This window comes from Triturus cristatus, chromosome 6 (genome assembly GCF_964204655.1).
Source record: "Triturus cristatus chromosome 6, aTriCri1.1, whole genome shotgun sequence".
Lineage (NCBI taxonomy): Eukaryota > Metazoa > Chordata > Amphibia > Caudata > Salamandridae > Triturus > Triturus cristatus.
In genome coordinates this window covers 1,285,733,233-1,285,758,106 of record NC_140589.1, presented here as the reverse complement: position 1 = coordinate 1,285,758,106, position 24,874 = coordinate 1,285,733,233, and positions in this window count along the sequence as shown.

Sequence of the window (24,874 nt, the reverse complement as noted above, 5' to 3'; positions counted from 1 at the left end):
ACTGGGTTCCTATACTTATGCTAAGATAGGGGGTTGGACATACTCTGGGGACCCACCTATGGGAGGGTTTGGCAAGAGGGGTGGTTACACCCATTTCCTTTGTCCAGTTTCACACCAGAGCAGGGGCAGGTAGCCCCTGCAACCGGTTTGAACTGGACTATGCACAGGGACACCAAGTGTGCCCCCAGTGCAGGACTTCAAAGCACCAGAGAGTGTTCCCATCCAGCCCCAATACACATCTGCCTGTCTGGGGAGGTGGTTACACCTCCCTGTGACAGGAAACCTATTGTCCAGGCCTCCCCTGCTGGAGTTTCGGTCAGCAGCAGGAGGCCAGACCTGTGTCTGTGGCAGTGGCATCCATTTTGTGATGCCAGGGCTTTAGAAAGTCTTTACCGGGTAGACCAGTGTGAACATGTCTCTCCCTCTAGAAAGGTGGAATGCTACTCCCGCCGCCAGAACTGGCGGGGGGATAGTATTCCAAAGTGTTTGACACCAAACACGACATGTTTCCATGCAGCCAGTCCAAAGTTAGCATTTACTGCGAGGTTATAATGCACTTAAGAGTATATGGTCAGGATGCACCACTAACAGCATCAGCGGAGGTACTCCGAACGCTGCAGAGGGGCTCTGCTCATGCAGGGGCACCCTCTCACATAAAAACCAAGCACTCTGCCTTCAGGATTGTTAAGGCCTGCCATAGGAGTGACTTATAGGTTTTGTGAGAAGTTGGCCTGGCATATGCTGTCCACTAGTTATAGGGGACACCTTGCACCAGTCCAAGTCGACTCTTATGGTGATAGGTTAAAGACAACCTTTAAAGAAAGCTATCCTAGTGGTAGCTGTGGAGAGCAGCCTTCAGGCTAAGTCTTGAAGGAGTGTTAAGCTTATTGTTTTACCATAGATAACCTCTTGAATAACCAAATGAAAGAGTAGTCCACACAGGTATATATATAAAATATATGTATTTATTCTAAGAATAATCCCACTAGTCTCTTTATGAGGCTGAAGGTAAAGATACAATTCAAACAAGCATTGATAGTTACAATAAATAGCACTGGAATCATAGGGCCCCGGGGGGGACCAAACCATATATAAACAAAAAGTGGTATAACAACCAAGACAATTCTACAGACAATGCCTAGGGCATTTAGGGTCGCTGGCCCCTTGTGAAACCACCCAAGGTAGTGAGGAAGGGGACCCACGGGAGACGCGTGCAGTGGTAGAAGCTACTGTGGGGATCTCTATTAAAGCCTATGGAGAATGTCGCGGTTGAATTTTACAAGATTAAAAACACTTCTAGCAGGAGTTCAAGTTCAAGAGTTTAGAGATAAACTTTTGAAGGGCCCACACCCACGAGAGTACCGAGGTACCACTGTTACCTGCCCCAGTGAAGCCGGGTGCATAGGTCGTTTTCGATGTCGGGTCGCGGGCTGATTTTCAATGGCAAAACATGAAGAACTGCTGCTAGCAAGAAGCGTTGTCGATGTCGTGAAGATTGAAGATGTAGATCTTGAAGAGAAGGACCTGAAAGCAGAGGGGACAGAGTCTGGGTCACGGCACAGTGACCAGGGGGCTCAGGAGAAAGAGCCCTTCAATGTCGGGTGCTTCCAGGTGGAAGAGGTGTAGCTTGGATCATCAGCCACGGGATCCAGGAGGTGTCAAGGAAGGCCAGCTTCTGGAGGGCGACTGTCCCACAAAGGATGAGGGTCGCTGCGTTGTTAGTGTTCAGATTAGATCCACTAAGCCTTGGCAACCACAACCCACGCAAGAATCACAAAACAGCTACTGGTGCAGACCCACAAGGTCTGAGCAAGGTCTCCAGCAAGGAGACTGAAGAGCAGGCCTGCAGCAACCAGAGGAACTCTTGGAAGTGAATATTGACCTCTGCCAGGGTCCACCAGTCGAGAGACAAGGGACCACGGGAGGCAGCAATTTGGCGTGCGTAAAGATGCACCCACGGGTCACCGGAGTGGGCTAGGGTGTCCATCTTTTGCACAGATGATGCGGAGAGGTTAGCTCAATAATGGGCCAAAGCACAACTTCCCCACTCATCGGGGTCGTGTGCTGTGCAAGAGGTGGCCGGTGTCCTGGGGTATTGGGGATCACGGCACCCACAGGGTCCATGGTGCTGAGCTTTGCTGTGCACACTCACTGGCCTCTGGGATGCTTGGAAACCCACCTCAAGGTAGGAAAGAGTTGTCGATGTCCGTAGGAGCAGCGAAGTTCCAACCGGGTCACTTGCAGTGTTTCAGGTGCCTGCCAAGCAGGGGGGTAACTCCTTTACCCCAAGGGAGACTTCTTCATTCAGCTGTGCGGCAGCAAGTCGAAGTTCAAGTCTATAAAGTCCAAGAATAATCTGAGGCTCTGGGGACCCTGTATTCACCTTTATCCAAGGATTAGGGGAGTGCCCAGATCAGAGCCCACCAATGAGAGTTCAGGCGGGAAAGGGTGGCTACACCCTCTCTCCTTTGTGTGGTTTCCCGCCTGGGCAGGGGACAGGACGCCCCTGAACCGGTTTGAGTCGGTGTATGCAGAAGTAGGCACTGGAGAAGCCTACGTGCAAGTCTGAAAGACATCCTATGGTGCACCCACCCAGTTCCAAACCACATAGTCTGTCTGGGGAGGTGGGAGCACCTCCCTGCAACAAGATCCCTATTGTCCAGCTGCCGTGGCTGGAGTTCTGCCCAGCAACAGGCAGCCAGAGTCGTGTGGGTGGCGGGTAGCATCCATTTTGTACTACGTGTGCACTTTTAAATTGGTGTCTAAAATCTGCAGCTTTTACCATATCGCCACTCTAGCAGGGGGAATCATGCCCTCACTCCCATGGTTGGATTGGGGGTATGATTCCTTCATGTTTGACACCAAACACAACATGGTTCTGTGCAGCCACTCTCAAGTTATCACGTTATCGCGATTACTTATAATGCTGCACTACAAACAACATGGCAGTGGTTTTACGAAGGTTGCAGAGGTGCCCTACTCAGGTAGGGGTTCCCCCTCACACATATCTCAGCACCCTGCCTTGTAGGATTAGCAAGGCCTGCCTTAGGGGTGACCTATGAGGATATATGTGTTGTATTAAGTGGGATACAGGGTACCTATATCCCTGTAAGGGGTGCAAGCATCCCCTTACCCAGACTACAGTAGTGGTCTGGTGGTGTCAGTTTATATGGCTGTCCCAGGGGTGGCACAATAAGTGCTGCAGCCCCTGGTAGGCCTCTGAGGGACCCATGCCCTGGGTACATAGGGTACCATCTACAAGGGGATGATAGGGTGTCCTCAGTACCCAATTGGTAGGTACCTTGGGTACTCACATCAGTTTAGAGAGGAAGCAGATAGGCTGGGGTCCTGGATAGCAGGATCCCAGCCAGACTAGTCAAAAAGTTGGGGGCAACCATATAGTCAGATTCCACCTTCCTACAGGTTTTATGTGTGTGTTCAATGGTAGTGATATAGGTAGCATATACCACAGTAAGGGGTGCCTGCACCACCTTACCCAGGCTGCAGTAGCAGACCTGTGGTGTCATTTTGGAGTGCTTCCCAGGGGTGGCATAATACATGCTGCAGCCCCTAGTAGGCCTCTGAGGTACCTATGCCCTGGGCACATAGTATACCAAATACTAGGTACTTATAAGGCACTCCAGAATCCAATTAGAGATGTACCTAATGTGCAGGGAAACCTTTTTAGAGAGGAAACAGCTAGGCTGGGGTCCTGATTAGCAGGGCCACAGCCAGACTAAGGTCGAAAAACAGTGAAACACCAGCAAAAAGTGGGGGTACCCATGTGAATCAGATCCTACTCTCCTACAGCCAGTCTCTCCCTCATGATGCTCCACCTGCGGACGGTCCTTGTTCAGTTGTTTGGCGAACGATGCAGCTGCCTTTGGGTCCATGAAGTAGCTGGACTTGCCATCAATGTCTATTCTCAGTTTGGCCGGATAAAAGAGGGCATAAGTAATGTTGAGCTGTTGCAACAGTGTCTTGGCTGGAAGGAAATCTCTCCTGGCATTTTGAACGTTGAGGGTAAAGTCTGTGTAGAAGGCTAATATATTGCCCTGATGTTGCACTTCCTTCATCTCTCTAGCCTTCCGAAGGATGGTATCCCAGTCGCGATAGTTTAGGATGCGGGCAAGTATTGGTCTTGCCGCGGCCCCAGGCGGAGGTCGGGGTCCCAACGAATGATGAGCTTGCTCCACGATGAAGCACTCCAATAGTGCCGCACCAAAGAGCTCATGCAACAAGGACTCCAAGTAGTCCTCAACACTTCCCATTGCCGTGGTTTCCGGAATCCCCGTAATACGGAGGTTGTTCCTCCGGGATCTCACCTCAAGATCTTCTTTTTTGGCATGTATAAGGTCCAGTATTTTATCCATTTTAAGTAGTTTTTGTTGTGCTTCAGCTATTAAGTCTTGAGCATCGTTCACTTGGGCCTCCATATGTGTAATGCTGCTGTCGTGGGCATCAACCCGTTGCTTTGCCTGGTCTAGACGCATCGCCAAGTGGTTGATTTTAGAGTCAATGGTCTTTGAGCTATTTTTGACATCGAGGAGTATCGATTTGATATCGTCGTCCTGGGCAGTAGGGGCCTCTGTCTGTGTGGCCTGATCGCCCACGGCCTGCAATGGTGCCGTGTCCATTGCGCCTGCTCTCAAAGTTCAGTTTGGGTTGATTTTGGTCTTTTTTTTCCATGGCGAGCGGAAGGTGGGGGGGCAGGTGTAGGAACACAATGGGTGGAGCGCACAGCCCAGAGTTCAGTTACAGGGTACTAGGGGTAATCCAGATAGGAACAAAGAGCGCTCAGCGTCCAGCCCTCCACGCCACCCAGGTTTCACCCAAGACAAGAAGGTGTGGGCAAAGGAAGGCCAGCGTTTCACCCCAGGGTCGCAAGAGCAATCTTTTATGGCGTATCCTGGTGAGGAAGGGGGAGGACACTAACACACCGCTCCTCCACAATCACGGGTCCCTCCAAGCTCAAGATCCCATGCTGTCTGGGGAGGGGACCCAAGTGGATTAAGTAGATTGTTACTTCTCAGTGGTGGTGGGTATCACCAGCCATAGTAAAGGAACAGCCACCCTCTCTCCCAAGCAAAATCAGTAGGAATGGCCAGGCAACCGCACCACCCCGACAAAGAGGCCAGCAGATCTCAGCATTTAAGTGAGATAAGGGGAGGTCAGGTAGGAGCTAAATTAGATGTTGCACGAAGTATGATCGCAGACTCACCCGCGACAGTTCATAGGGGGAATCCAGGCGCTACACTGAATAATGCCAGTCAGTAAACGTGTCCTCTGCTCAGCGGGCGGCTTAGTGCAGGAGCACACCTTAGCGGGCGTTGCACTCTGCAATCCTCAGCAGCGGGCGGCCCGGCCACAAATGCCACGCAGTGGCTCCGGCTCACAGCGAAGTCCCACCTGGGCGCAGGCAGCCTATCCACCACAGCCCAATCACCGCCATATGAAAATTAGTAGGCCTCACACAGGCCCGGCGGCCAGAGCAGCAGCGCCCGCAGATGGGTGATAGCCTTCCCCCAAGAACTGAGAGGAGGGGCCCAGCAGGATCAGGTACGCCGCTGGGGCAGCAGTTCCGGAAGCCCTCGTGTCGTAACAGCTTCGCTCACCTTAGCGGGGCAGGGGCCGCTATGTTCTAGGTGCGTAGGGGGTCATGGCCCTGCGGCAAAAGATGGTCCACCGCTCACAGCAGTCCAGCGACAGGGCCCTGGTCTGCAGGGCCGGCATCAGGCTGGGCGGTCATGGGGCTCAGCAAGAGCAGCCGCGGCTCAGCAGCAGGCCTCCCCTCCGATCCCGCAGCCATGCGGCTCACCAGCCGCACCTCTCCGCCGCAGGCTGCTTCTTTCAGTAGGTTCACCGGGCAGCTAGGGGGCCTGTATATGGCTTCAGCTGTGCCACAGGATGTTGGTAAGCACAAGCCGGCGTCTGTGGGTCAGGATGGATGGTTCCCTGCAGGATTTTGGCAGATAATACTCTTCCAGTCGGCAGAGCTTACTCAAAGTGCAGCCATCTTACTGCCGATGAGACCACGCCCCCCGAGATAGCTCAGGTGGTTAATGCACTTGCTGGAGAGATCTGTGTTTTGTAAAGTCCCAGATTTTAATCAAAGTAGTATTGAAGGTAAATGTGTTTCCTGCAAAGCACATCATCTAACACGCAGATTACAGATTTTTACTTTAAGTAGATAGTAAAGTGGGTTTCTGCTTTTAACACAGAGATCCTTTTGTTACTTGCAGTTCATAAATTGTAATCCTAGTAATATAGCACAGTGAGCTATGAAGAACATGCGGCTCCCGCACCTTGTAACCCTGTCTCATGTAGCTCATCTTGTACATTAATTTACACATGCACATGATTTATTGTCAATGTATAATGTGCATGTTATGTCAAGAGCTCTGACACCCTACTTTGGGTTACGTAGCGATATAAAAGAAATAAAATAGTGCTATTGAAATTGTTATTTGGCGAAATACTGGAACAGACCAACACACCTGACATTCTTACAGAGCATGCATCACTTATATACAGGCACTGAACAGAGGCAAAAGCTGCCTCTCTTAAGTACCTGTGAAGAGATAACGACCTGTGTGCCTTTGTTTCCCCTCAGTTGCATTTGAATGTAAGTGTGAGGTTCCAGGCCGCCTCCAGTCAGGATACTCAAACAAAAGGAGGCCTGATGGCCCTAACTTCGTCCCAGCTGGAGGTGAAAAAAAGTCTCCCTAGCTGCCTGCACCTTGCTGCTGGGAATCAAAAGCAGACAACGTGCAGCGCTGCTGAAAGTGTCCCAGTGCCTGAAAATTACACTGGAACAAGATCAGCATATTTCTGTGGGTCCAAGTCCTTGGCAGGGGGGATGGAGTCCATCCTATTAAACCAGTGGGTGGACGCCTTGTACCCTGGGCTTTAAGTGCGCCGTGACTCACCCGTGCTGAGCACTGGCAGTTTTTAGGTGGAGCCTAGACAGCGCATACGCTATTGCAAGACCTATAGTAAATACAATATTGAGGGTAATTTCTCCTGCCGCTTACCATTGGTTAAATATGGCATTGCTTTTCTTATCTCGCTTACTCTTGGCTGGCGATCCTATATGCCACTTCCATTTTTGGAGGAAGCAGCACCGACCAACTACAGTATAATTACGCTGTAGGTCGTTATCTCTTTCTTTTTGGGACTACTTTATTTGCTCAGTGTCCCCGGCCTCGTAAACAAATGCATGCAGTGTCCCAGAGAAAACATCCTTCGGTTTCTTTGTTCCCGAGGGACACTCAGGCTGAAGCAGCACCAGAGGGGGTACACGGCAGTCAGTTTCACCACTCCAAAGCATCTAACAGAACCTGTAAGCTCACAGGGGGCTGGCATCCTCACCACACTGGTCCCTTAGCCAGCCTGGCGCCCAATGATATGCCTTACTTAGCGGGCGGGCGAGTGTTTAGAAGTTACATTTGGTGACTCCTGCAATTGGCAAATGACTTGATTAGAATGAATTAAGCCACATAAATTTAATGCGCAGCACACCCTTTCTTTTTGGCACCATTTATATTTGAAATCCTACTTATTAAACCCAGCCAAGAACACAGTGGTTGTTTGTTTCACTACCTTCGCGGTCTCACGGGCCGGAAGTGTGACAAGGCCGGGTCCAATTCGCAAGTCTCTTGATTCACGGGTGATTAACTCATCGGCGTATCTGATCGCCGTGTTCTCTTCCACACAGGTCAGCAGCGGGGCCAATGTCGTGTAGGCACAGAATAAGGATTTATTGAAAGTCTGCTAACGTCAAACAACGATGATTGGAGAAGGACAGATGAGACGCAAACTGTTAGCCACAACTTATTTCTGTGCATTTTGTGACTGCGCATATATTGGTAGCTTGTATAATTGTGCCTTTGTAAAGCGCATGTGCAGTCACTGGGCATCTTGCCATCGAATAACTGATGAACCCAACTCGGTAGTACTCACTTTATCGACCTTAGAATGATGAAAGGCAGACTGCCAAACCCACATTTGTGGAATGGATCGATTGGTTTCAAGCCACAAAACCCAAGTGTGATTGGTTGCAGCATTTTGTTATAACATTTGTATCTTGCACATTTTGCCTTTGCGCCAAAAATCTTTCAAGTGATCTTGGAAATACCGGTCACCTGGAACAGCTGCTATTAACGACTGAGGATAATTATAAGAAATTATCAGAAAGACGTTTTGACTAATTGCCGAACATGGTAAAAAAAAAAACGTTTGGACACAAACATTAACAGGGTTCTCCTCTACACAGCATCTTATTATCGACCCGGAATTCCGTGCAGTGTTCAAACCTCTGAAATGCATTTGTATATGTGTTTATATGCCTGGGAACAATATGTTTATTAATTTCTATGCAATCAGATCTGAACCTCGGCGGCAGACGCATGCAGAAATTAAATGTGCTTTGCTGAAAGGCGCCATAGAGACCTCTGTGGAGATGCTAGAATTAAATATAAGTGACATAGGGGCTTTTATGAGGTGCACTGCATGGGGGCCCTATTTGAGGCTGTCCGGAGACATGGGAGGGAGAGGGGCCTTCTCTCCATGAGATCAAAGTGGCAGCGCTTAAAGGACCTGTTGCTAAAAGGGCCATTCACCATCCGTGTCAGGGGAGCCTTGAATTACACGCACCCTCTGTGACTGGTCCAGTAAGGGGCTGTAAATAGTACTGAAGTGAGTAACAAACTTTCTTTAATGAACCTCGGCTTGTTTATAAAAGCTGCTATCCGTTGGATTTGCTGGTTGTGTAAGTCAGTCGCATGCAACTGAGTACCGTCTGAGCTAAATCAGCAAGTCATGCCCCCCCACAGAGACGAATCCTTTGTGATTAGTACCAGGGGCACAACGCCCATTGAGCTCAAAGGGCTTCAGCGCCCCCGCTCCCACGGCGTGTGTGTCAGGCCAGGCTGAGACACCTTTCTGGGCACACAGCCCCACCCGAGTACTTCACGGGTCTTTAAAAGACCATTTACTTGCTAACGAGGCTTTTGTTGTTTTTCCACCCCTTCTTAGAGCCCCTGCATCTCCACTATGCCTATTGCTGGTAGAATTAGCCCCCCTGCCCAAAAAACATTTCTTAGCCCCCTCCGAAATATGGCTCTAGTTGCGCCTCTGATTAGTACTACATATACGGAACATATGTGTGAAGGAATGTTCAGCACTGGCAGTGCTTGACCTGATCAGTGAATACTGGGAACATGTGAGTAATAAACTACTCCATGCTACATCTGCTATTATGAAATTAGGGAGGACTGTGACCGGTTTACCGGCCTGTGTGTGGCCCTTACAGGCTAGCCAGTCTGTGTGAGAGACTTCTGTTGACATCTCATACACACCCCTCCTGTATGGAGGAGCTGGCGATGGTTGTCTGACAAGCAGTGTGCACCAGAGCCTTGTTGGGCATTTCACCGCGACAGCCAATCACGCACCACCACTCAGACGATCCCTTCTGGCAAGAACCAGCAACACAAAACATACAGGCTGAAGGTGATGGTAGCGCTGGTTGTGCTCGAGCTAATCTGTGAATACTATGAGAAATGTCAGTAAACAGACAGTTTCACACATGATGGAGTAGGCAAGGGAAAGATTGTAGCAGGCTTGCAGATCAGTGTGTGACACTTGTGTTGACATCTAATATAACAAGCATTTGCAATGCAAAAGGTCTCGCATTTGCGAGACTTTGAGCTATTGGCATTGTAAATGACAATGCCTTTTATTTATATGTTTGTTTTTAAATCATAAATAAAAGACATCATCATTTACAATGCCAATAGCTTAAACTCTCGCAAATGCGAGACCTATTACATTGCAAATGCTTGTTTAAAGTGGGCCTCGAAACGGGTCTCTATCGGGCTCTGTTTTGTGCCCTGGCACAGGCGGTCCGTTTTTTTCCAGACTGCTGTGACAGCAGGCACATCCATGTGCGCGTGCTCATACTGCTTACTTCTCACTAGTGGAGAAGTTACTGCATGACGTGATGCAAGGTGAGCGTGCTAGGTAGGGGAAGAGAAATCCTTTAAAGAGAGTCATTTTTTCCACTGGATTTCCCTTCTCTTTTTTAAACTAAGGGGCAGCAACATTATCGTGGTGTCTCCAGGGCTTTAAAAGCGTTTTCAATATTATTTACAAACCATAGTTGCTGTTTATTTATCTTATGCAATGCAACTAACAAATATTGACACAGCCACTATTCCTGACTTGTTGTAGGTATATTCTTACTTGTTGTATCACACATCTGGATGCAAAGACAGAAACAGCAAAATACAAGTCGGGCGGCACACTATGCTAAACACAGATTTTTAGCTAACGTGTTTTAAGCCACGCCCTTAATTACATTGACCACGCCCCTTTATGAGACCCCCTAGTTAGGTCTCGCCTGACCCAGCGCATGCGCTGGTCTGGCGAGACTTATTGAGAGGGCTCCAAAAAGTGCTACCAGGCCAGCCTAGAGCTACAGTGCATGTGTGCATACGCGCGCGCCACTTTTGCAGCGATTACTTTCACGGCCGCTTTGATGTTTGATCACGATCGCGATCACTTTCACTTTTGCTTAGCCATAAGCCGTAGCTATGCAACTGTTGCATGGCTAAACACTTATAAGGTCCCAAAGGCGAGACCTATTGGCTATGCCAATGCTTGTTTTCTCATCCCACTTAAAGCCCTGCTTGTACCCGCGACTTGTGCCCTGGTTCGTGTACCTTACGCATAAAATGTAAAAGGCAATTTTTGTAAAGTTTTCCACAAGCAATATACTTAATTGCTTCTTTTTCACCAAAAGCGCTCCCCATCAATCTTTAACCTGCTTTAATCCAGAGCACACACTTCTTCTTAAGGAGAGAGGGGGTTATTTACTCACATTTGTGCAGCCCCTTGTGAGGCATCCAGCACAGCATTGTGTTAATTTCCTTACATAGAAGTCCTTCGGGCGCTCCTCAAAACTGCGCAACACCACATAAGTGGCGTACAAGTAAATCTTTATCTATAGTTTTCTTTTTCTTTAGGGAGAACGTGGGGGGCGCAATGTCGATTGCATGGGATTTGCTCCTGCGTTTAGCAACAACACAAAGCCCACCATGTCCTTAAAAGCGGAAAAGCATAAACAGAGAATGGCGAGGGAGGCGGGCTCGCCCTGGCCTTAACAGCAGCTGCCACAGAGCAGATTAGCCTTATCACTCACTTGCAGTAAACAGGGACAGAACCTTCTGCCAGAGCAACAAACAGTGTTGTCAAACGAAGAAGAGCAGACACAGAGCTACGTTCCCCTCCACGCACCTCACCACAATGCACTGTCTTCCCCTTCAACTCCCTTTAAAACAATACACTTAAACAGGAAGTAAATTCTTCCGCCCCATTCCGATACCCCTGTGCGAGGCTGCCAGCGTCAACAGACAGAAGCCATCAAGCGCCTGACAAAACGCAGCGTCCTTAAATGATGTTGGGGTTTAATCTCGGAGTCTATCGACACGTTCTCTCGTCCTATCAGAGACGCGGCTGGCAGCAGTGAAGATAAATCTAGATAGTCATCCGCCAATCGTTGATAACAAGTCCCTCAAATGTCAGCCTGCACAAAGGGCAGCATTGATTGCCGGCTCAATCCCGCGTTTCTCTTTCTTCTGCTCTCATTTTTTTCGTTTTAATATAGCACAGCCTCAGACTGGGATAATCTGCCCGTGGAAAGGCCATTGTGCTACAACGCGAATTGTGTAATTTTGCTAAATGGAATTTATCAACATCTCTCCAGGTCCAGCGGTCTGCCAGCCTGTATGCAGCTCCTAGGCTTTTTCCTGACTGCTCGACAGAAACAACAAAAGTCTTTCTCTAAACCCAATAAAAAGAGCAAATTATTCCAAGTAACATATTTCAGCAAAAAGGAAACCATGATCTCTGATGTTAATAAGAAAATAATTGTTCAGACTACACTATTTACAATTCACTTTCGAAAATGAACTAGGGGCAAGTCAACCTGTAGGGAGATCAATATAATATTGTAAATGTTTCTTGCAACTGCACACATACACACACACACACACACACACACACACACACACACACAAGCACGCATGCACACACACACACACACACACACAAGCACACAAATGAATGCACATAAACAAATGCCTGCAAACACGCACACTCCCACTTACCAACAATTATGACAATTATTAATATATCGAATTTACTGAAGCAAAGAAAAAATTATGTGAAGAATTAGGCCCTCATCTTGAAGCGCTGTATTTACATGAGGTAAAACTTCTGAGAACTAAGGGGCATATCAGCAACAACCGGCGATAATTATCGCTATAATTATCACTAAGCGCACTTAGCGCTAGGATAATTATCGCCGGCTAGCGTGGATTTTTATCGCTGAGATAGCGTGCTATTAGGAACGCTTATCTCAAAAGCGATAAAAATCCTAGCGCTAACTGCCTAACGGGTGATTATCACTGGAAAGCCAGCGATAATCTCACGAAATGTGGCGTTAGCTTGTTGATCGGGCCCCACAAACTTAGCCATGATATCCACCTCCCATAGGATATCATGGCTAAGTCAGTCCTGAAGCAGGCGTAAGGAAAGTAGCGATAACAGGGGTTATCGCTACTTTTCTTGCCGCTATACTTCATAGCTAGGGGCTTGATGATAGTAGAAATGTCGCTTAGCGACATTTCTCCTGTCATGTTAGGTCAGGAACGCCCACTTTGCATCTCATTAGAGATGCAAAGCTGGTCGTTAAGATTTCGTGCGCTACTGCAACGTTTCACGCGTTAGCGTGACCTTGCTAATTAGGCGATAAAATTATCGCCGCTTTTCAGCCGAAAACGGCCGCAAAAGCGGCGATAATTTTCTAGCGCCGCCTTGCTAATATGTGGTAATGAGTTTTATGCACACTTCAGGAGCTAGTCCTAGGTGATTAACTGCTCTCTGGCTCTAGATGCTGCCCTTCTGCATAGTAGATGGGAATTGCCATAATTCACTTAATCGGTGGCTGTATTCAGGTCGTGTAAAAGAAGTGGCTCGTTGCCCCTCCACAAACTAAGGAACTCTGGGGCATATTAACAAGGCGGGAATATGAAATTATCGCCGCTTTTGCGTCCGTTTTCGGGCTAAAAGCGGCGATAATTTCATCGCCATATCAGCAAAGACATGCTATAGCGTGTTTTGCTGACTTAGCGCCCGTTTCCAGAATGCCTAACTTTGCATTGCTAATAAGATACAAAGTAGGCGTGGTTGTGAAACCAACCAGGGAAAATATCGCGAAGGCAACTTCGCGATATTTACAAGGAAGGGTAGCGATTTTTAAAATCGCATTAAATATGCCTTAACGCAGGAATTTAACGTCTGTTAAATTCCTGACTAAGCCATACTTAACATTGGAGGTGGATTCTGTGTCTAAGACCACAGGCCCTATCATCTAGGATATCGCCGTTTTCCACCATGGAAAACGGTGATATCCACACTATATCTGGAATTTTATCGCCTCGGCGATGTGCGTTGTTGATAACACGCTATTCGGGTGATAAATTCCAAAGATAGCCGGCGATAAATATGCAAGCGCTAAGCGCACTTTGCGATATTTATCGCCGGTCCTTGTTAATATGCCCCTTCGTTTCAAGTCTCAGGCAGTGTGGAAGGGAAATCCAGAAGGATAAGTTTGCATTTGGCCATCTTGATGGAAGGGACATAGCAGCAGATTATAGAAGATGGATTTCTTTTGTAACTACTCGTGTAATGGAGATGCCTTGTAAACCACTGAAACCTTGACAAATTAAATACTAAGGAAAAAATGGGCTCCATCCAATTTAGTTTTAAATTTAATTAGTTTACGTAGAATTATGAGTATGCTTGTGTCTTATTACGTGAACCTCTATTGTGCTGTCCAAGGGATTGATTACTCTACAGATAAACATTTCACTAATTAGTGTTGGTCAATTCAGTTATAATGAGTACGCATGTGCACCTGTTTTAATTATTTAAACAAAACCCTTGTTCTGTACTTATTGTTTGCCTATATACAATTGCATTTAGGGTGTCTCAGATGTTGGTGTGGTGACATCATAGTAAATATGTATGGAAAAATTTAGAAAATTGGTGCAACAGACATTTATTTGTCCGATAACGGTTAGATGTGTGCACTGAGGTAGTCTGTTAAAAGTGTATGTGAGTTATACACTATCCAAAATAAATGAGTAAAGGCCATCTGCACACACTCATTGAAAATTCAGGGTCTCATCAGGACAGAAAAGTGACAGGGGCCTTTTCACAAAGATACATTTACACATGAATAAACCTATATGTATAAATTTACTCTTACATTTTGTAGTAAATTTACTGCTTTTGGCAATTCACCATTTCTGAGTGTAAATTTACTACAAAGTTTAGACTTTCAATCCTCCACCCTCTGAATTGAGCCAACTTTATGAGTGTAAATGTACTACAGTCAAAAAAGATGAAATACAGTTGTAAATGATGTATTCCAGTGGCGGAGTAAGTCCAGCACCACACATGGACACATGGCCTCCCACTGATACTGCAACAACCTCCTACAGAAAATTATGAAGGCAGGGACTAAGACTAGAGGCTAATAGGAACTAAGTGTAAAATAAATTAATTTATTTAGACTTTGAAAAAAGAAATACACACACAGACATATATATATTCACTGAACAAAAAAAACAAAGGTTACAGGGATGTTATAGTTAGGGTCATATGTCACTCAAACAAAACCATTGCGATTCAGCTGTTATTTACCTGAGCTAACTATGCCTTACACCCCTGCAATGCACTGCTTATGACCTCACATATTACATAACTCATGATATGGTCAGTGACATCACTGATGACATCATGATACCATCTCAAATGACATTACTGATGACATCATCCACTGAGTGTGCTTTGCAAATGTTTCTGTGACTTACAGATATATACTAAGCTACTGCGAAAGTTAAATTAGTATTCTTTTTCTACTACTACTGGGTGAGACTGATTCAAATACATGTCCCCTGAGTGGCTGTCTAAGTAGCTCTATGGGTAGGTGAGTGGGTGTATTACTGGCTGTATGGGTAAGTTAGAGGCTGTTTGAAAGGATGCATGGCTAAGTGAGTGTGTGAGTAGCTGTTTTGCACAGTAAGTGTCTGTATGATTGGCTGTATATGTGAGTGAGTGAGTGAGTGAGTCAGTGAGTGAGTGGATGGATGGATGACTGCTTGTATGGATGTATGAATGGGTATGTAAGTGGCTAATTGGATTAGAGAGTAGATATATGGGTCAGTGATTGCTAGTGTGGGTAAGTCAATGGTTGTTTGAGTGACTGTATTAGTGAGTGGCTTTGTGAGTGGCTGTATGGGTGAGTGAGTGGGTGTATGTGTGACTGTATGGATGAATAATTCGGTGTGAAAGTTGCTGTATGGGTGGGTTATTTGGCTGTGTTAGTGACTGTATGAGTGAGTGGGTGTGTGTGAGTCATTGAATGGGTTTGTGAATGGGTATGTGAGTAGTTGTGTAGATGTGTGAGTGGATGCATGAGGGATTTTATGGAGTGTGAGTGGGTGTGTGAGATGCTCTGTCGATGATGTCCTCAGTATTGTCATCAGTGATGTCATCAGAAATGTCATCAGTGAAGACACTGACCATGTCATGAGTGATGTAATATGTGAGGTCATAAGCAGGGCATTGTGGGGGTGTAAATTATGATTAGCCCAGGTGATTAAAACTGCTGAATTTCACTGGTTTTGCACAAGTGAAATCTGAGCCTAACTGTAACGTCCCTCTAACCTTTGTTTTTTCAGTGAATTTCTAGGATTTTTAAAACTTTTTAATCCTCACTGTAACCTGCCACCTTTGAGAGTGGTCATGTGAGTGGCTGTGTAGGTCTGTGAGTGGGTCTGTGAGTGTCTGTGTGTCTGTGAGTGGGTCTGCGAGTGCCTGTGTGGGTTTCTGAGTGCCTGTGTGAGTGCTTGTGTGGGTCTGTGAGTGCCTGTGTGGGTCTGTGAGTTGGTGTGTATTTGCCTGAATATGTCTGTGAGTGGGTGTGTTACTGGTGCTATCCATTTAAGGCACTTGCCTACTTAGGGTATTTAAAATGGAGAACCACAGACTATGCTCTCACAAGGAGATGACAAGAAAGAAACCACTCATCACAGTCACTACACATTAGAATGTGCTCCAATAGATCAACAATTAATTCACCTCCATTAAGGATTTCATATCTTTTTTACAGATAGAAAATGGGTGTCAACCCACGTGCTCTCCCTTCGCCAAGTCAAAGAAGTTTGGATCGTTTCTGCTTTACTGAAGTGGAGCTTCAACTGGTGCACCTGCTATGTTTATATTTGTAAGTGCTTCCCATTGAGGTTTAATTTCTGTGAAATCAGCACCAGGGCGAGAATCGAACCACATGTTTTCCAAGAAGAGACCTCAGTTTTGCTAAAAACATCCACCCAACAGTAATATATTGAATGGGTTAACTAGTAAGTGCTACCTCAAATAGCTGTGCGTATTTCACACTACAGCTGCATAAAGGACTACGAGATGTACATGTAATTTTGGCAATATGATTGTTGCTCCAGCATCTTCATCCACAAATCTGTGCTAACGTGAATCCTCGTCAAGAGAAGTCGACAAGACTACGAAGAGGTGAATCTCCACCAAACAGGGATACTTCCCCTTAACTAAATGAAGTAAGCGTTTCTTTGTTGGGTGGACATGTCCTCATATTCCTCTGCATCAACAACGCATCACCAAAATTGCCTGGAAACGCTCTCGAGATCCTTTAGGTAAATTGTCCATCAACGTGGGAAAATGCAGGAATACCTTTGCATACTACTAAGGAAAATGGGGCGTGGACAAATGGGCGGAACTTGGAGATGATTTTGGGCATTTGCATACTGAGGGTAATTAAAAGGGAGAATCATGGATTGTGATCTCACCAGGAGACAAAGAGAATGAAACTACTTGTCACAATCACCCTAGACCAGATTGTACTCCAATAGATCAATGATGTAGTCTCCTCCATTAAGGATTTCAGATTGTTTTTCAACATGTAAATCAAGAGTAAATACGCTTGAATTGCCTTCCAGAAGCCCAATTAGTTAGGATCCTTTTGATTCATCCCCAGGGACATCATCCCCCAGGGCCCGGACAAAATTCAATGGGATAGGGGGGCTGCGTGGGCCCACGCTCTGGGCCGATTTTGGCCCCAAGGACCCCATCTCCCGGGGCCTGGCCATGTCTCCCTGGAGACCCCAACAGAACACCCAGGGGCATATTTACAAGCCCCTATCACCACCACAACGTCACTTTTAGTGACATTGTGATGGCGATAGGGGCCTTGCCTTATTTATAAGGTAGCGTTAAGCCACTTAACAACGCTTAACACTGTCTTGTAAATAAAACGATACCAAAGGGGATGATGGACCGGGTTCATAACCCTCATCAGCCAGGCTGTCTTGAATCCAGTGGCAAAGTGAGCAAGGTACCCACGTCTGGGCATACCCTTCCAACTTAGGGCGAACAAAGCGATACCAAAGGGGATGATGGAGGGAGCGTTTGAGCAAATCAAACACTCACCCCCAGTCAACTGATCTGGGTTTAATCCATCATCATTCTGTAGCTCACTCCACCACCCAGGTTCAGAGATGGCCATATGCAAATCAGTCTGACCCTGTGCCTCATGGGAACAGTCCAGACCAAACTGCCAAGCCATGCCTTCCCTGGACCGGAAACAAGCATCCTGGGACCAGTTTCGGGTTCATAACTCTCATCAGCAAGGATATCTTAAATCCAGTGGCAAAGTGAGCAAGGGACCCACGTCTGGGCATACCCTGCCAACTTAGGGCGAACAAAGCGATACCAAAGGGGATGATGGACGGAGCGTTTGAGCAAATCAAACACTCACCCCCAGTCAACTGATCTGGGTTTAATCTATCATCATTCTGTAGCTCACTCCACCACCCCAGTTCAGACATGGCCATATGCAAATCAGTCTGACCCTGTGCCTCATGGGAACAGTCCAGCCCGAACTGCTAAGCCATGTCTTCCCTGGACCGGAAACAAGCATCCTGGGACCGGTTTCGGGTTCATAACCCTCATCATCCAGGATAGCCTGGCTGATGACGGTTATGAACCCGAAACCGGTCCCAGGATGTTTGTTTCCTTTCCAGGGAAGACATGGCTTAGCAGTTCAGGCTGGACTGTTCCCATGAGGCACAGGGTCAGACTGATTTGCAAATGGCCATGTCTGAACTGGGGTGGTGGAGTGAGCTACAGAATGATGATGGATTAAACCCAGATCAGTTGACTGGAGGTGAGTGTTTGATTTGCTCAAACGCTCCGTCCATCATCCCCTTTGGTATCGTCTTGTAAATAAGGCACCCTTCCACTACTGTATTTAGAGAGAAAGGGGAGGGCAGTGGGTGTTACAGGGCACGTTCCACCGCAACATCCATTGATTTTTTATGCTGCCCCCTATTTACAAGGACAGCGTAAATAGGAGGCAACACCAAAATTAAGACCAGGGAAAACCTGTCCTTAAACAGGCAAAACGAGAAATGCTTTATTGCTCCCTGATTTTGCTGTGTCCATCTGTGCTGCATTGTGCATCACACATAGAAACAGCTAATTGCCTATGATTGTTTATGTGCAGGAAGGTCCCCCTTCCAGCAGATACAATTTTTTTTTTTTGAAAAATGCAGTTTTTGCATTAAGCAGCACACAAAGAAGCTACAAAACGGCATTTACAGATTATTATGTGCAGGAAGGGGGACCTCTCTGCACATAAACAATCTTCCTGTCAACACAGGCACCCTTGCACTATGGTGCAAGGGTGCCTGCGTTGGCGCTAGGCAGCTAAAGTTAGCACCAGCGCAATGGGAAATGCAGGGTTGCACCATATACTAGTAAATATGGCGCATCCCTGCATTTCTAAAGTGAAGAAGCATGTTGTTGGACTTCTTGGTTTATCGACACACATCACCAATTTATTGTAAATATGCCCCCCAGTGTGCTATGATGAGGAAGCCTCAATGCCCCATGGACCCAGCCAGCTCTTCGCCACGTTGCGAGAGCTGGCTTTGCTCCTGCATGCAGGCAGCTGCTAGAAATGCAGCTCCTAGTATACAGGAGCAATCATTTCATCTGTTTCCCTTCCCGCAAGACAGGAGGCAGGGAAACAGATGAAAACTCTGCTTTCAGCAAGTGGGAGAGGTTTAACAGCTCTCGCTTGTTGGAAGCAGAGTTCTGTTTCCTCTCGCATGGCGGGAGCTGTCAGCCCCTTCCAAGTGAAAGCAAAACACTATGTCCCAGGGCTAGGCACCCTGGGACATAGCAGGAGCCAGCCCTGGGCCATATTTGGCTCCAGGAGGTGGACCGAGGGGCTCCCCTCCTTTACTTTGCATGGAGTGGTGGTCCCAGGAGCTGTATATAACCTGAAAGGGAGGCCATTTGGCCCTCCTCCCACTTTTAAATATATTATGGGCCCTGGGAAGGTGGTGGTCCTCAGCGCTAAGGGGGGGTCTGTGCAACCCCTTTGCAAATATTTAAATTTAGCCCCAGGGAGGTGGTGGTCCCCAGGGCTCAAATGAGCCAATGGAGGGGGTCCACACGACTCCCTCCAATAAATTAAATAAGCCCTGGAGAGGTGGTGGTCCCTGGGCGCAAATGAACCTTAGGAGGGGGCCCCTTGTGACCTCCTCCTTTTTTTCTTAATATGCCTTCATGCTCATGGGACCTGGCCCACCTCTGTCTATAGTCTAAACAAAAGCGGGAGACCACTTGTGTCTTTTTTTAAAATTTTGCAGCTGATTCTGACTCAGTCGAAATTTCACTGCAAAGAAAAAATGCTTTCATGGCCTGGCAGGGTCCCAGATGGACCAGAGATAGTGGTTAAGGGTATTCCTATCCTTCCCCCTTTTCTTTCTTTCAGAATATTTTGGGACTCAGCTGAAGAAAAATCCAAAGATGTCTGCCAACACTTGCTAACCTTGGTGTCATTCCATCCAGAGGTTTGGGCTGTAGTAGTGTTCAAAATCTTTATGGGAATTAACATGGTGAATGCACTCTCTTTGACCCTCTTGTTTCCCGGCTTTTTTTCCTGGCTTCTGCTTGATGGATTGCCCTGAAACTTTCCATTCACAATAACACCCACAGACACACTTTCTTTGTAAAATGTCGTGAAGATTCGTCCACTGTTGCCAAAGATATAGGCAAGTCAAAAAATACAGAAAACGAGGTACTAACTATAACTACGTACTGAGGACTGCCAGTAGGTGATATATATATATATATATATATATATATATATATATATATATATATATCTGAGCAAATAGTGGGATGCAATGTGTCAAGTCCCTTGTTGATGTTACCTTTGAAATGTCGGGTATTTTATTGTAAAAAAAAATGGGCACAAACATCGTGAACAAGGCAGCGTGAGTCTGCTGAAACGCGTAGATGTTTCCTCGTGTGTAAGGAATAAAAAGACCGAGTGCCAAAAACTTTGACTTGGAGTGCTGGATGTCTATTTCGAGAAAGAATGGAGTATTCCTATAATTGAATATATATATATATATATATATAGATATATATATATCTATATATATATCACTGAAAAAAACCATAGGTTTCACACATGTTATAGTTAGCTGGACATTTTACTGATAAAAAACCAATGAAATTCCCCCGTTATAGTTAGTGCAGGCAACTATAACTCACGCGACCGCAATCCTCTGCTGATGCTAATACTGTATTTAGACACTTATTTGCCCATGTCTTCTTCCATTAAATTTTAGCTATACATATATTACAAATATTTTTTTTTCATAAAGACACATATGTCATCAGCAGAGGATTGCGGTCGCGTGAGTTATAGTTGCCTGCACTAACTATAACGGGGGAATTTCATTGGTTTTTTATCAGTAAAATGTCCAGCTAACTATAACATGTGTGAAACCTATGGTTTTTTCAGTGAATTTGCAAGGTTTTTTAAATGCTAATTCCTAACTATAACGTGTGTGAAACCTATGGTTTTTTCAGTGAATTTGTACGGTTTTTTAAATGCTAAGTTACTTTACGCCATTCGTGGCGTGCGCGGCCAGTTAACGCAGTTCGTTCCGTGCGCGCACGGTGAGCACGCGGTGCGCTTCGCGCACCGCGCGCCCACTTTACGCAGTTAGTGCCATGCCCACGTTATGCGGGATGGCCCATGTACGCACGATGCGCTTCGCGCACCGTGCGCACATGGAGGACATATTATGCGCTTCGTTGTGAAAGGTAATCTTTTATATTTTCATTTGTATGACATATGCCATGCACAAATAGTGCCCTTCGGGGACAATTTGCACACGGGGTGGGGATAGTGTGGATAGTTTTTTTTTATTATTAATTTTTACCGTACGCGTACGGTAAGCGTAATCGGCGATTTGTTGAAAAAAAATAAAATTGAATTTTTGGCCTTGGGGGTACTTTGGGGACACCATCATCAATGCTAGGTGGTTAGGAACTGAATACATTGCCCCTTTAGTTGTTTTTTGCCTTTGATTTTGGTTCCTCACTCAGAGTGCGAGAGAGAAAATGGCGGCCGCCGCTTCCTGGTTTCGTCCGATTTGAATGTTTACTTAGATCTAACAGCCAATCAGAATCGCGCTCGCGCACGGCACCGTACGCGTATGGTAAGCTTACCGTAAGCGCACGGTAAGCGCACCGTAAGCTGCCACAGATATATATATTGATTTAAATGCTATTTTCTCAGGATCTACTGAACAGATTTACACCAAACCTACAAAAGGCACTTCCCTGACCTGAGGACTACCTCTCTGCCAAATTTCAAGTAACTCTGTTCAGCCGTTCGGGCTGTAGCTGTGTCTAAAGGTCCTATGGAAAAATGCATGGGAAAAACGCGTTTTGGGACCCCCCTTTTTTCTCAGCCCCCGCTTGACGAATCCCCTCGAGACTTTCAGGGTAGGAGCGGAGCGAAGCGCCCCACCTATTTTGAAAATTTCGCGAGGATTCGTCGACCGGCGCCAAAGTTATTCCAAATAGAATGTTGCGGATTTCCTATGGAAACAGGGTCCTAACTATAACTATCTACTGGCGACCGCCAGTAGATAATATATATATATATATATGTATATATATATATATTGAATGAAAAAAACAAAGGGTACAGGGACGATATAGTTAGGCTGACATTTCACTCATAAAATACCAGTGAAATTCAACAGTTATTGCTAGCTGAACTAACTACTATAAATCGCGCCCCTGCAATGCACTGCTTATGACCTCACATATTACATCACTGATGACATGGTCAGGGACATCACTAATGACATCACTGATGACATCTCAAATGAACTATAACAACCCAGTAAACTTCTTCTTTTCTGTGAATTTCCAAGTTTTTTTAAATGCTAATTCCTAACTATAACGTCCCTGTAACCTTTGTTTTTTTCAGTAAATTTCTATGTTTTTTTTAAAGTAGTTGTGTTTTGTTTGCAGAGTGGTGGAGAAAGGGGGCTGGGCCTCTGACCAGCTCTCAGGAATCCCTCTGTGTAGGACTTACAGGAGGTACCAGGATGGCTTCTTGCCTCCCAAGGTCCCTCAGGAGTAAAGTGGACTTCATCCCTAAACCAGTAGTGTGCCAGAAGGCGAGTTTGCAGAGTGGTGGAGAGAGGGAGCATGGCCTCCAAATACCTCTTAGCAATCCTGCTGTGTGGGACATACTGGAGGTAACAGGAGGTGTCCCATCCCCTGGGCCCCAGCCTGTAGTGTGGGTGCCCTGGTCCCACCCAGGGCACCTACATTTCAAAGGTTGGGGATAGCAGGGAGCCTCAAAGCCCCGCTTTCCCTGCCAGCTTCCCACCTCCTGCGAGAGCCGGCATTGCTTTGACGCATAGGGATCTGCTAACATGCAGCTCCTTGTGAGTAAAATCAATTCTCCTCTACTTCTATTAAGTGAGAGCATTTTCTGCTCTCGCTTACTAGAAGCTTCCGCCAAGCTATAGCAAACTGCAATGTCGTGGGGTGGCGGTCCCCAGGGCTATCTTGTGCTCCAGGAATGGGTCCGCACGCCCTCCCTCCTTTCTTTCATGTAGCCCAGGGGAAGTGTGCTTTCTCTGGGCCCAGGGTCTGCAATGGTCCCCCTCAATCATATAATTTGAGTCCCAGGGAGGTGATGGTCCCTGGGACTGGGGGTAGCCACATGGGTCCCCTCAATATTTCTGGTATTTACCCTTGGGAGGTGGTGATCCATGGCACTGAGGGAGCCACGGAGACCCACATTATAGAAACTGAATGCCCCGGGAGGTGGTAGTCCCCAAGGCTGCAGGGGGGCTGTGCTGCCACCTCAATTATTTTGAATGAAGCTAAAGAAAGTGGTGGTCCCTGGGGCTGCAGGGGGGACGCCCCTGCATTTATTTTCAATAAAGCCCAGGGGAGGTGGTGGTCGCTGGGAGTTCCACCCCCATTATTCAAAGTTTAAGCCCAAGGAAGGTGGTGGTCCCTAGTACGGTGAGGGCGTTTGCACACCCCCACATTATTTAAGTTGCAAGCTCTGAGGAAGTGGAAATCTCAGGTCTGCAGGGGACCACATGCCCCCCCCCCACTTTCATTATAGATAAAGCCCTGGGAAGGTGGAAGTCCCTGGGGCTGGGAATTCCACCTGTTTTCTTTTAATTTTGCCACAGACTTGTAAATCCATGGCAACATTTAAAAAAAATGCCTATACACCCCAGCAGGGTCCCTGTGGGACCTCCACACGATATCTAGGGTGTCAGGGTATTCCTACCCTGCCCTCTTTTCTTTATTTGTTACTATTGTTGTGGGAGTCTGCTTCAAGCCGAGTCCCAAAATGGCTGCCGTAACTTCCTGGTTGAAGTGTTGGCAGCCAATCAAATTTTAGTAAGATCCAAATGTCCATTGCAAGGACTCGCAACCCCACATATATGCTCCTGCGGGTCCCCAATCCAAGGACTCATACACAGCAGCACCAACCATCACATGATTCCACTGTTGGTGCTCACAAAAATGTTTTAAATGGAGGTCACGGATCTCCGTTGGGTATCTCTAAACATTAATACAAGTGTGAAAACATAAGGAAGCCAATTAATCGCTGACATGTTTTGGCGTGATGCCTTCAACTGGGCCTATCAAACCATCATGGCATTTCAACTTCAATGATATAGTCCTTCCTTCATCTCACTGCCATACAAAGACTAGAATGTGTATCTTTACTTTCAGCATGACAACAACATTCGTACGCAATTGGCATTTTTCAACGAATTAAATCTGTCATAATTCACTAGATTGTTGTCACATTGTACATGATTATTTAATCGTAGTCCCCACTTTACATATGTTTTATTATTGATATCATCATATATTTTAAGATATTGGGGACTAATAAATAATATATGCCAGCCACTATTCAAATCTTTCCATTACCTAAAGGCCGACATGATTAAAGCCACAGCATTGTTGTCCACTCTTGTGGTCAATAAGACAAGGTTCTATCAAATCCAAATTTGTTCAATGCCATGTTATTTCAATTCAAAAGCACAATATGACAATCTAAAAAAAGAAGACTGTAAGTATTGGTAGTTCATTTTATGATAAGTGATTATGTGCTATAACAGCCTCACATCGGGTCACTCTGGCTTAAGGCTATCTTGTTCATTATAAGTAGGATCATAAATGAACATGGAGTTCTGCATCTGTAATACAAGACTCTGAGAACAATGACAGTAAGGGAACACAATGTGCTCAACTAACACATACAGTACCACCCAATTGAAAAATGTTAGATGCTCAACTTCTTGTGGTTACAAAGAGGATGCTGAAACTACGAATACAAGAGCATAGA